The 11,100-nt window shown below is 32.4% G+C and overlaps 1 long non-coding RNA gene across 1 annotated transcript; it reads left to right on the plus strand.

Annotated features, from left to right (window-relative positions):
- Positions 1-2,278: 2,278 nt before the first annotated feature.
- On the plus strand, positions 2,279-2,785 carry LOC131611532 (uncharacterized). Its single transcript, XR_009286963.1, has 2 exons — positions 2,279-2,416; positions 2,492-2,785. It is a non-coding gene; the product is annotated as an uncharacterized LOC131611532 (long non-coding RNA).
- The last annotated feature ends 8,315 nt before the right edge of the window (positions 2,786-11,100 follow it).

Consider the following 11,100-nt stretch of genomic DNA (forward strand, 5'->3'; position numbering starts at 1 on the left):
ATGAACTCTAAACATTACTTTATTCCAACATCATAATTTTAAGTCTCGTTCAGTTTTCATTATTTCTTAAAATATTTTTGCACCCTAGTGAATGAAAAAAACAACATTCTTCATCATCAAAACATTATAAATCGAAACACCATTCAAAATAAAAGGATGATCGCACAACCTTGCAAAATAACTATGTTATGGTTGAAGTTGAATCCATGTACTTCTACAGTTCCAAAGATAATAATCTTCTACTAGCATCTAAAGCGTACTTTTAGGTTATTGAGGAGATTTTGCATATTTTAGATAACTTTTAGGTTATTGTCCATTTATTATGTTTCTGATGTGACTGTTTACCATTTTATTTTGACATCCACTTTGTAGATGTAATATGTTATGAAACCATGTATTGTACATGTTTTGGATGTCATATAAGCACTATGATTTTACTTAGTACCATATATGATGTTTTGAAAAGTATTATTCTAAATGCATGTTATTCGAGCATTGAAATCTTTTAAAAGTTACTTTATGTTATTTTTTTAATAAAAGAAATTTTATTAACTCCAAAAAACAAGTACAAATAGGGCGATCAAACGGTTCGAGCCAACCACCAATTAATAAAAAAGAAGACCTATGGCATCATGAGCTTGCTAATGTGTTTTCTTAGATGAGGCCTCATCCATATTCTATAAACTATACTATCAATAATTCTAGTACCAACTAACTGCCTATTTGAGCTTTTACCGAAACTGCACTCATTACGAAACTTCAACACCCCATAAATTGTTTCAGCAAAAGCATACTTTAGAATAGAATCTCCCCACCCTTTACCCTTGCTCTGGTCAATCATCCAAGCCAATTCCTCAAACCAACTACCAAGTTTGTGATTAACACGCACGCATTCTAGAACATAATCCCACATCTTTTTCAAACTTGGGCAATTAAATAACAATCGCTTAATTGCTTCAATTTTCCTGCAACACACACAAATATTGTTTTCAACAAGCCCAAACCTATGGAGTCTCTCTTTTGTTGCATGCCTATTATGGCAAACTAACGATGTCATGAATAGTGCACGAGACCTAGCCGCATTACCATACATGATTTTCTTCTTTGTGACGATTTGATATTTCTCTTTAACCTCAACATACATCACACCTATTTTGGATTTCTCCTTGTGCATAATTTTCCCCCAATTCTGGTTGAGTTTAATACCGTCCTTCAAATTTAGAATTGCCTTGAGGATCCAAGAGCATGACATCGTCACAGGCACCTCCATAATATTCATCCCTAGAGTGTAGTAAGAAAGAATGCGTCTAACCCATAGAAACTTCATGATACAAGCCTTATTCTAGTATGCTAAGGATATGACATTCATACCACCTTGCTTCCCCGGTGAACAAACAGGCTTCTAAGAAATATGGGTTTTCCTGGAGATCTTATCAGTTCCAGACTAAACAAAGGAACGACATATGGTTTCAACATCCTTTATAATTTTCTTTGGAAGGGGCATACAATATAACCAGTATTTTGCAATGGCAAATAAAACACTTTTAATCAACTGCATCCTACCCGCAAAATTCAGCGGAGTTTGTAAAAATGAATTGTGTTTTTAGATATAAAAATAAGATCTATTACAGTAAAACTTAAATTTTCATACTAAAATACGGAGAGACTTAAATCTAATAAAATTTGAAAAAAAATTGAAAATTAAAGTGACATTTGTGTAGATAATATGATATGAATAAAATAATATAAAAAGAATCAAAAAAATTTTTTCCAGTATTCTAAGGAGTTTATTTATATGGACACTTTTTTAGCTAAGATTGTATAAAGACATTTTGTTAAATTTTATGATATAGAATTAAAATATGTAATGATAAAACCTTTTTGAAACTTTATTAATAATAAAATAATAATTATAAATATTATTTGTGTAGACATTTAAAAAAATGAATTAACATTTTAATATATTAAAATAAGAGCTATTAATGTTAGAATTAAATATTTCCTACAAAAATAAGAATTAAAATTTAATGGAAAAGTCTTTTCAAAAGGGGATAATATACAACAAAATTAATTATACAATAATTAAAAATTCTTATTCATCAATATTTTAAAGAGATATTTCTATTGGGACTCTTTTTAAAGTAAGATTTTATATTGATGGTTTGCTCATTTTTATTATAAAAAAATTATATAAGCTAATGGAAAGACCTTTTGAAAAGTTACAATATTTTATATAAAGAAGGAAGGGAGTATATATATATATATACATACATATAGATGGATAGATAGATAAAGATATATACACTAGTTGATCTGACCGAAAAATAAAGGGTGAAATTCTACAAAATGACTTTTCGTTTCGACCGCCTCTCTCTTTTCTGTATTTTTATAATTGCTATGGTTTTGCTTTCAGCAGGTAATGAAATAATGTTAGCTTTTAATTTTTAGACTTCTTAACCATTTGGATTAATGAACTCTAATTTGATTGTAGCATCTGTGAAGTCTCAAGATCGCGAGCCAAATAAATGCATACGTAGAAGATGCACAGATTTAGGAGACAATCCAATTTGTAATAAAACTTGCATTGATATGGGTTTCAAATCTGGTGGCAGATGTGTTTATAATACTCCATGGAATGCGAGATGCTGTTGTTTCGAAAACTAAGAAAGAGTTATTGTAATTTATAACCATCAAAATAATAAATAAATAACTCTCCCTTTTCTATTATACATTGCTTGAAGAAAAATGCTGTTATGAAATAAAAAATTATTTACTTTTATTTTTATTATATTTTCAATTATTTATCATTCATTTTTTATAATTTTGTTCATTTACAGTCTCCTGTACTATTTATAAAAATAATCTTGTAGAATTATTTATAGTATTTTTTTTCCACACAATAATTGTTATTCTTTTAGATATTTTTTAAAAAGAGTCAAATAATATTTTAAATAAAAAATGATAGGAATACTATTTAGGTTTTTGAAAGAATTTATATTGGTCAAGTGATGAATTGACGATGGATATTTAGTTTTTAAATATCCATATATATTTGAGATGTAAGATGGAATTTGATAAACAAAAATATATTCTTTTGTTTAATTAGAATTTCACCCGCTTCTTCTTCATTCGTGCTTCATACCATGTATTTTCAAATGAATATAAATTAAGGCATCCTAATGGCTCTAGAGTTTGTGGTAGCTCTTTTGAGAAATATTTCTATTTTTCTTGAAATGTTGTGGCACCCATCCAATTAAATCCGACATCCTCCATTATGTATAAATTTTATCAAAATATCGTTATAGTTATTCGAATTTTTTAAAAAACTTGGTGGTTTTTCGGATATATGGATTAATATAGATGGTTTTTACAAAATTCTTGGTTTCTGGATTTTTGAGATTTCTCTAATATTTGGAATATTTATTGAATTTTTGACAAAATAGATATAAAAGCGTGCGTATATTTTTAAATACTTATTCAATAAAATTATTATTGAAAATGAAGTTGTTAATGTATGTATGAATTTGAAAAATATTTTAAAAAATAGACTTATAATTATATAAGACAATATATGAATTGGGCTAACTAATTACAATACAACCAAAAAACTGTTTTGCCTCGGTTGAAAAATGGGACTTATCTTGATTTTATAGACAAGATAACAAAGAGTCATGAAAATTAGTCAATTTTTTCCTTAGTTAAAGTTTCATTGAGATAAAAATTGTACTTGACATAAATTAGAGCCTCGACAACTATATTTTTTATTTTTAAAACCAGAAACCGTGTGCCAGTATACCTCTTAGTTGTTGGTGATATCTAAGATGAAAAATAGGTATTTACCTTAGTTTGAATTTCAAACAGAGGGGAAAAGCATTTTTTGTTAATATAATTTGTTATAAATTTTTACTTGTATTTTTTTAGAACGAAGTTATATACACATTTCAATACAAAATCTATTTACACATCTCTAAACGAACTAGAAAATTTTATTTTACATATACAAAATTATTTTGTTTACACAATTTGTAACATAGTCTAGTATGCTCATATTCAAAATGGTACACTAAGAGAACCTATATACATATTTGATAACAGAACTAGATGACAAAACTGAATACATATCTGTAGAAAAAAACCTATACACATTGGTTACAAATACCAGGAAAAACTAGTGTTGTTTAAGACTATAAAATGACAGGAAGGAACCGATCCAACATGAACAAATGTCATTTATATCTTCTTGTGGTAATGGTGTTGGGTCATTACCCACCTATAATTTGAAAAAAAAATTGGATTACCCTACAAAACCACGACATAAACCTTGTAATATAAAACTTTTACTAGTTAGCAAAAACAACTAATAAAAATAGATTACGTGCACATGGAAAAGTAAATATCTTAGACCCCGAATCACTAATGCTTTCAACGACTATATCTCACGTATACTTCATAACATAATATGAACACACATATTTGTTGGGTCACTACTATAAATAATACATTTAATAACAAACTTTTACCTCAACCAATTAAAAACCGTGGTCAAATGACCTAGAACTTGCCATTTTAGTGTCTTTTTATAAACTATAAATTTTATCCCTCGGTTTTTCTAAAACAGACATAAAAAGTAGTTCAGAAATTGCGCTTTGGTTTCTAAATCTTGCCATTTCATGCTTTAATTAGAACCAAAATTGCGCATCTATTTTTTAAATTATCTTTTCAGTCGGTTGTATTGAAAATTGACACAAATTGCTGATTAATATTTTAGTTAATTAAATTGGAAGCGACATTTATGTCAACTTTTTTCCCTCAGTTTTTTCTACCAATCTAGATATGAACTCTAAACATTACTTTATTCCAACATCATAATTTTAAGTCTCGTTCAGTTTTCATTATTTCTTAAAATATTTTTGCACCCTAGTGAATGAAAAAAACAACATTCTTCATCATCAAAACATTATAAATCGAAACACCATTCAAAATAAAAGGATGATCGCACAACCTGCAAAATAACTATGTTATGGTTGAAGTTGAATCCAAGTACTTCTACAGTTCCAAAGATAATAATCTTCTACTAGCATCTAAAGCGTACTTTTAGGTTATTGAGGAGATTTTGCATATTTTAGATAACTTTTAGGTTATTGTCCATTTATTATGTTTCTGATGTGACTGTTTACCATTTTATTTTGACATCCACTTTGTAGATGTAATATGTTATGAAACCATGTATTGTACATGTTTTGGATGTCATATAAGCACTATGATTTTACTTAGTACCATATATGATGTTTTGAAAAGTATTATTCTAAATGCATGTTATTCGAGCATTGAAATCTTTTAAAAGTTACTTTATGTTATTTTTTTAATAAAAGAAATTTTATTAACTCCAAAAAACAAGTACAAATCTTTGAAGTTTGATGAGGAAACAAATCTTTGAAGTTTCTTTATTTACCGTCAAATGGTATCTTACCTCCAAGTGCTGGTAAGAAGTTTGATGAGGAAACAACCCTTGAAGTTTCTTTATTTACCGTCAAATGGTATCTCATCTCCAAGTGTTGATGAGAAGTTTGATGAGGAAACAAATCTTTGAAGTTTCTTTATTTACCGTCAAATGGTATCTTACCTCCAAGTGCTGGTAAGAAGTTTGACGAGGAAACAGACCGTTGGAAATTTTCTCTTTATCTGAGATATTGTCCAAACACAACTAAGACCAGTTTCGAGATATGGACATCCGAAACAAGAGGGAGGTTGTTTACCTTTTTCTAAGTATCAACACTTAGTTAAAGAGGATGGATTGCGCATCCTACATTGCCATCCATTCACCAGAATCCACATCAAGTATTTCTGCAGGAGTTTGTCTCATCATCCCCCGCCAAGCGCGACAACGGGATCAAGTCATGCAAAGACTATGTCAGTTACAACATCTCAGGAGCGCCCAAAATTCGGGCATTCTTTGATATTTAAGTCTCTTTTACGCAGGAGAGATCGAGATATCAATCTCTCTCCCTCCAGATAAAAGAAACTTAAATAGGGGCATCTGTCATACCCTAATTTTTGACCCCCCTGAGATGGCATATCTTCAGGATTTTTCATCAGGTCAAGACAAGTACCCAGAGCAGTCATTTCTCCATCTGGTACCTAATCGAGGATGCTCAAAGGCAAGAAAGCTCAGGCAAAGGATCAATCAATACAAAGATTAGTCTCTAATACAATCATGGGGCTCAAAAACTTCACTTTTCTCATCTATGATTGATTAGACATCCAATCATATGAGTACAGGTTTACTCGGGTCACCAGACTAGGGTTTTGAGCCTATCAAGGACTAAAATCAGGGATCACATTTGGGAAACCCTAAAAAACCTCAGAGGGTCATTCAAAGACATCAATCATCTTCAAATAACTCATATGACAAGATCTACTAGAAATCACACTTCAATTCAAAGTCTACAGTCATTATTTTCACATGGTCGACAAATTAGGGTTTTGACCTAATTCACCAAGATAGTTGACTTCTGATCAGGGCATGAATCCAAAACTCAAGACATGATTCAAGAATCTCTACTACCTCAATATAATCCATTTACATCATTCATTTGAGGAAAAGATCTTGTTTCTACACAAAAGCCCAAAAATTCACTTTGTCAGGAAAAAGTCAACTGTGAAGGATCATCATTGACTTTTAAGGTTTTTGGTCAAAAAATGACTTTCAAAGATCAATATCATCAATATATGGATGTCAAAGTCATTTGGCCAAAGAAATTCAAAGAAATTCATCAAGGAGCGAAAAGTCGGGAATTAGGGTTTTTGAAGGCATGGTGAGATCTCAAAATTTCACCTACACAACTCAAAAAACTTCCAACATGAAAGTTGTAGATCTTGCCAAATAAAACAACATCTTACAAGGGAACTTTTTTCAAAAGATCAACCATTTATGAAGTTTTGGAAATTTTGAGGTTTAGGTCATAAACACTTAGAAATTTTTCTAAGTGTTTTAACCTAGTTTTCTTCCAACTTTGGCCTCATTTTTCACAAATTTCCCAAAGGATTCTGAAGAAGACATAAACTAATGATTTAAAGTAGATGTTTAGGGCTTTCCAAATTGTGTTCAACCTTCTCAAAATTCAATTTGAGCTAAGAGTTATGCTTGTTCAAAGTTGGCCTCATGAAGTGAAATTATAGGTCATGCATCATTTTGGAACTTTGAAGTTTTGTGCACATGACCTCAAATACAGATGCTACATGACCCATAATACATCTGCAAACATGCCATGCATTCATTTTCACCATGCCATGATAATTGAAGAAGATTCCTAAAACAAGAACATGTGATTATGTAATGATTACATTTGAGAATTTATGGCAAATTGATGAATCACCCAAGGAATCTTCTCACCAACCAATTAGAGCTCACTTTGCATCTGAATTGTCCCCTAAGATCAGATAGAATCAATGGATAGGGGAGGTGGCTCGAAAATGCAATGATCACATTTGGATATTCTTTGAAATTTCTTCATGGCTAAGAAACCAAACTTACTTCACTAAGCAAGCTCACTCTCCCAATCAGTACTGAGACATTTGCCTATAAATAGAGGCCTCATTCTCATTCAAAAAACACACCAAAGCAACCATATTACTTGCTTTCTCTTTCTCTTCTCTTGTTCATTGTTTTTCAAAGTTCTTTGGCAAGAAGAATCGATTTCTTCAAACCAGAGCTTATCTTTGGGAAGTGAGCATTCTAACATCTCAAGGGAGGTCATTTGAGGTGATCCAAGCACCTGGATCACTTCTGTAAGTGGAGGAACACCATTGTTGCTCTCACTTTGGAGCATCTGCAGTTGGAGGTCCATGGAGTGATTCAGAAGGTTTCAAGGCAAGCCAATCATCCAGATACACTCCTAAGGTCATAGTGAAGCTAACCAGATGGCTGCAGCTCATCTGTAACTCGAGAATCAACACCCTCCATGTTCACTTGAAGCTGAAATCGAGGGAGGTCCATAGAACAATTCAGGAGGTTTGAGGTCATTACAAGCATTCAGTTAGCATCACTGAGCCACAAGGAAGCTTTTGGGATCATTCATACAAGCCCAGTTGCTCTCCATCATCCTCACGATCTCCATTTTCAGAGGTAAGTTTCTGAACTCCCTCTCTTTAATTTAAGAACTCTTTGTGAAATAGCTCGATTCTATCTTGTTCAGCATCATCAGAGGATTGAAAACCCTCTATCATCATCCATTTATCTTTCAGTATAGTCATTTAATTTAATTTTGAAATTTTAGGGTTCTTCACGATTTCTGGTAAATTAGTTAGATGTAGTTAATGATAGTTCATGTTAGTTACATATTTAGAATCGTGAGTGAATTTAGAGCAAGTTTCATGTTTACATCGTTGCAAATGGTTGAGAAACGAGTAAGCTCAGAAATTCAAAAATGGAGAGCTTGAGGTTGAAGATGAAGATGGTGGTGGCGCGCAAAATTTGAATTCTCAGGGGAGAGTTTATTTTATTTTGAATGGTGTGCGTTTTATTAACGACTGAACAACTTGCCCCAGTGGCCACCTATACGCCCTTAGTATCATCATGCCTCAAGTCTGGGGTTCGAATCCCCCTCGCCCCAGACTTTTTGATTCTTTTATTTTTTAAGGATTTACAACTTGTTTTGAAACATGACCAAATGAAGGCAAGTCACTATCACCACACGCGCGTTGGCTCAGTGGTATAGTTTTGAGGAAATGACCTCAAGGGCGTGGGTTCAAACCCTCCAAGGGCCAAAACTTATTTTTTAAACACTAATTTCTTTCATTTTTCTTCACAACTTCACATATTTATTTAACCTATCAAATTAATTTATTTTCACTTCATTTTTCACACACTTATCATTTAATATACCTATTTTGTGAATAATCAAAAAATCATAAAAAATATTATGTATTTCTTGAATTTTAATTAAGTTTAAAATAGTATGTTTTTAAGTGTTTTCTTAAATACTTTAAATATATATATATATTATCATTTTAACCTAATCAATTTGTGAATAATTTTATGATAAAACCCTAATTGTTTAGGTCTTAATTAGTTAAAAGTTCTTTATTTTTACCTTAATTAATTTGACTTTTGTCAATATTCAAATTTGTTTTCAATCTCTAATTAAACGGATGATTAAGGTTTTCAAACAACAAAACCTTGTATCATTCCAAATCATTTTCAAATTGCTTTTACACCAGTACTGTAAAGTACTGGGCCTCTAATAGAGTGTAAGTCCCAAAAACCTTCTCTTCTTAGCTTGTTTTCAAAACTGTATTTTCAAAATCTCCTTTCTGTTTTCAAAACATTCTTCTGGTATTTGAAGGGCATTATTCCCGGTGAAACTCTTCAGATACCTATGTGACCTTTGTCCATCTTCACTTCTTCTGTTTTCAAAAACCATTAACTGTTTATCATATACATTCAACTGTTATCAAAAAAACAATAAAAATACTGTTGAGGCTTTGTACATACTTCTTCAAAGGCCTCCACTCCATCCAGGTTAGGCTTTACAAGCTTTCAATTTACAGTCTTTATTTAAATTACTGTCAAATATAAACTGTACATATATTTGTGTAGAACTACGTTTGAGTGTAAACCCTAGGACAGTTAAACTATATATATATATTATAGGAATATGACCTAGGATTGAGAATGTCTTCCCGGTGAAGGCTCTTTCCTAATTAGAGATCTGTAGTTCAAACCCCCAAGATGAATTATTCCCGGTGAAACATCTTGGCAAAAACCTTAGAATCCAAATAATAGGACACATCCACCCAAAGAGGAATTATTCCCGGTGAAACCTCTTACCCATTTGCTTAGAGCCAAAATAGGTTCAAAACTGCATAGCTTTCTCTTGTGCTATAACAAGGACCCTCGATTAGCCTCCTCTTGGGCTTTGTACAAGGACCCACAGGCTTCTTAAAAGCATTTCCAGCTTCCTCTTGAGCTTGTATACAAGGACCCATCAGGTTTCTTATAAATATAGGAACAGGTCTTTAGTCACCTTTTAGCCTACCCTGGTGAGTTTCTTCCAATTTAAACCAGACCTTAAACAAGCTAAGTTTGTCTCAATTTTGCATTGAGTGCACTTTTTGGAATGAGAGACATGGACAGTCTCTGTCACCTTTATCTTCATCAATCTTCCTTAGCAGAGTCTAGGGTCCATGTTTGGTCATCCTCAGCATTGAGTCAGCCTTCATCTTGGGCTTTAAACAAGAAGTCTCCACTAGATAATCTTTCTGCCATTCATATCAATAAAAACCCCTGGAAAGGGTTAGCCTCCAACATCTGTCTAAAAATGTCAAAATCCCTGGAAAGGGTTAGCTTCCACACATTCCTTCATTTCAATAAAAACCCCTGGAAAGGGTTAGCCTCCAAAGTCAATTAATAAATAATTTCATTCTCTTAGGAGATAATCTCCCCAAAAGAGTCAAAATCCCTGGAAAGGGGAAGCCTCCAAAAAACATGATAAAGTCAGTCTTTTAACAGACAAATTCACCAGCTGAGTCAAAATCCCTGGAAAGGGTTAGCTTCCAAAGAAAAACAGTCTTTTAATAAATAAAATCTCCTCAGTAGAGTCAAAACCAACAAAAATAGTTAGCCTCAACCTTGGGCATTGTACAAGGCAGATAATAGAGTCTCCCCAGTGAGTTCTTCATCATTCAGTAGCCACAACCTTGGGCATTGTACAAGGCAGATAAACCATATTTTTCATGTGTCAAAGATTCCTAACACTTAGGATCTTTCCCCATATAGTCATCCATACTTAATTCATTTAAGAGTCCGCCACAACCTTGGGCTTTGTACAAGGCAGAAAATAATGTTTTCCCTAGCAACAGTCAGCCACAACCTTGGGCTTTGTACAAGGCACACAAATAGAGTCTCCCTAAGTAGAGTCAGCCTCAATTCTGGGCTTTGTACAGAACACAAAAATACCCTGTAATTAACCCCCAGTGGAGCCATCTCCCAGAGTCAATAATATTTAATCAATCAAAAGCTTCAAGCTTGGGCCTTATACAAGCCAGCTAAAGTCAAATCTTTTATACAGTAGATAGACATAGCTTATCTCTATAGAGAGA

This window comes from Vicia villosa, linkage group LG6 (genome assembly GCF_029867415.1).
Source record: "Vicia villosa cultivar HV-30 ecotype Madison, WI linkage group LG6, Vvil1.0, whole genome shotgun sequence".
NCBI classification, from domain to species: domain Eukaryota; kingdom Viridiplantae; phylum Streptophyta; class Magnoliopsida; order Fabales; family Fabaceae; genus Vicia; species Vicia villosa.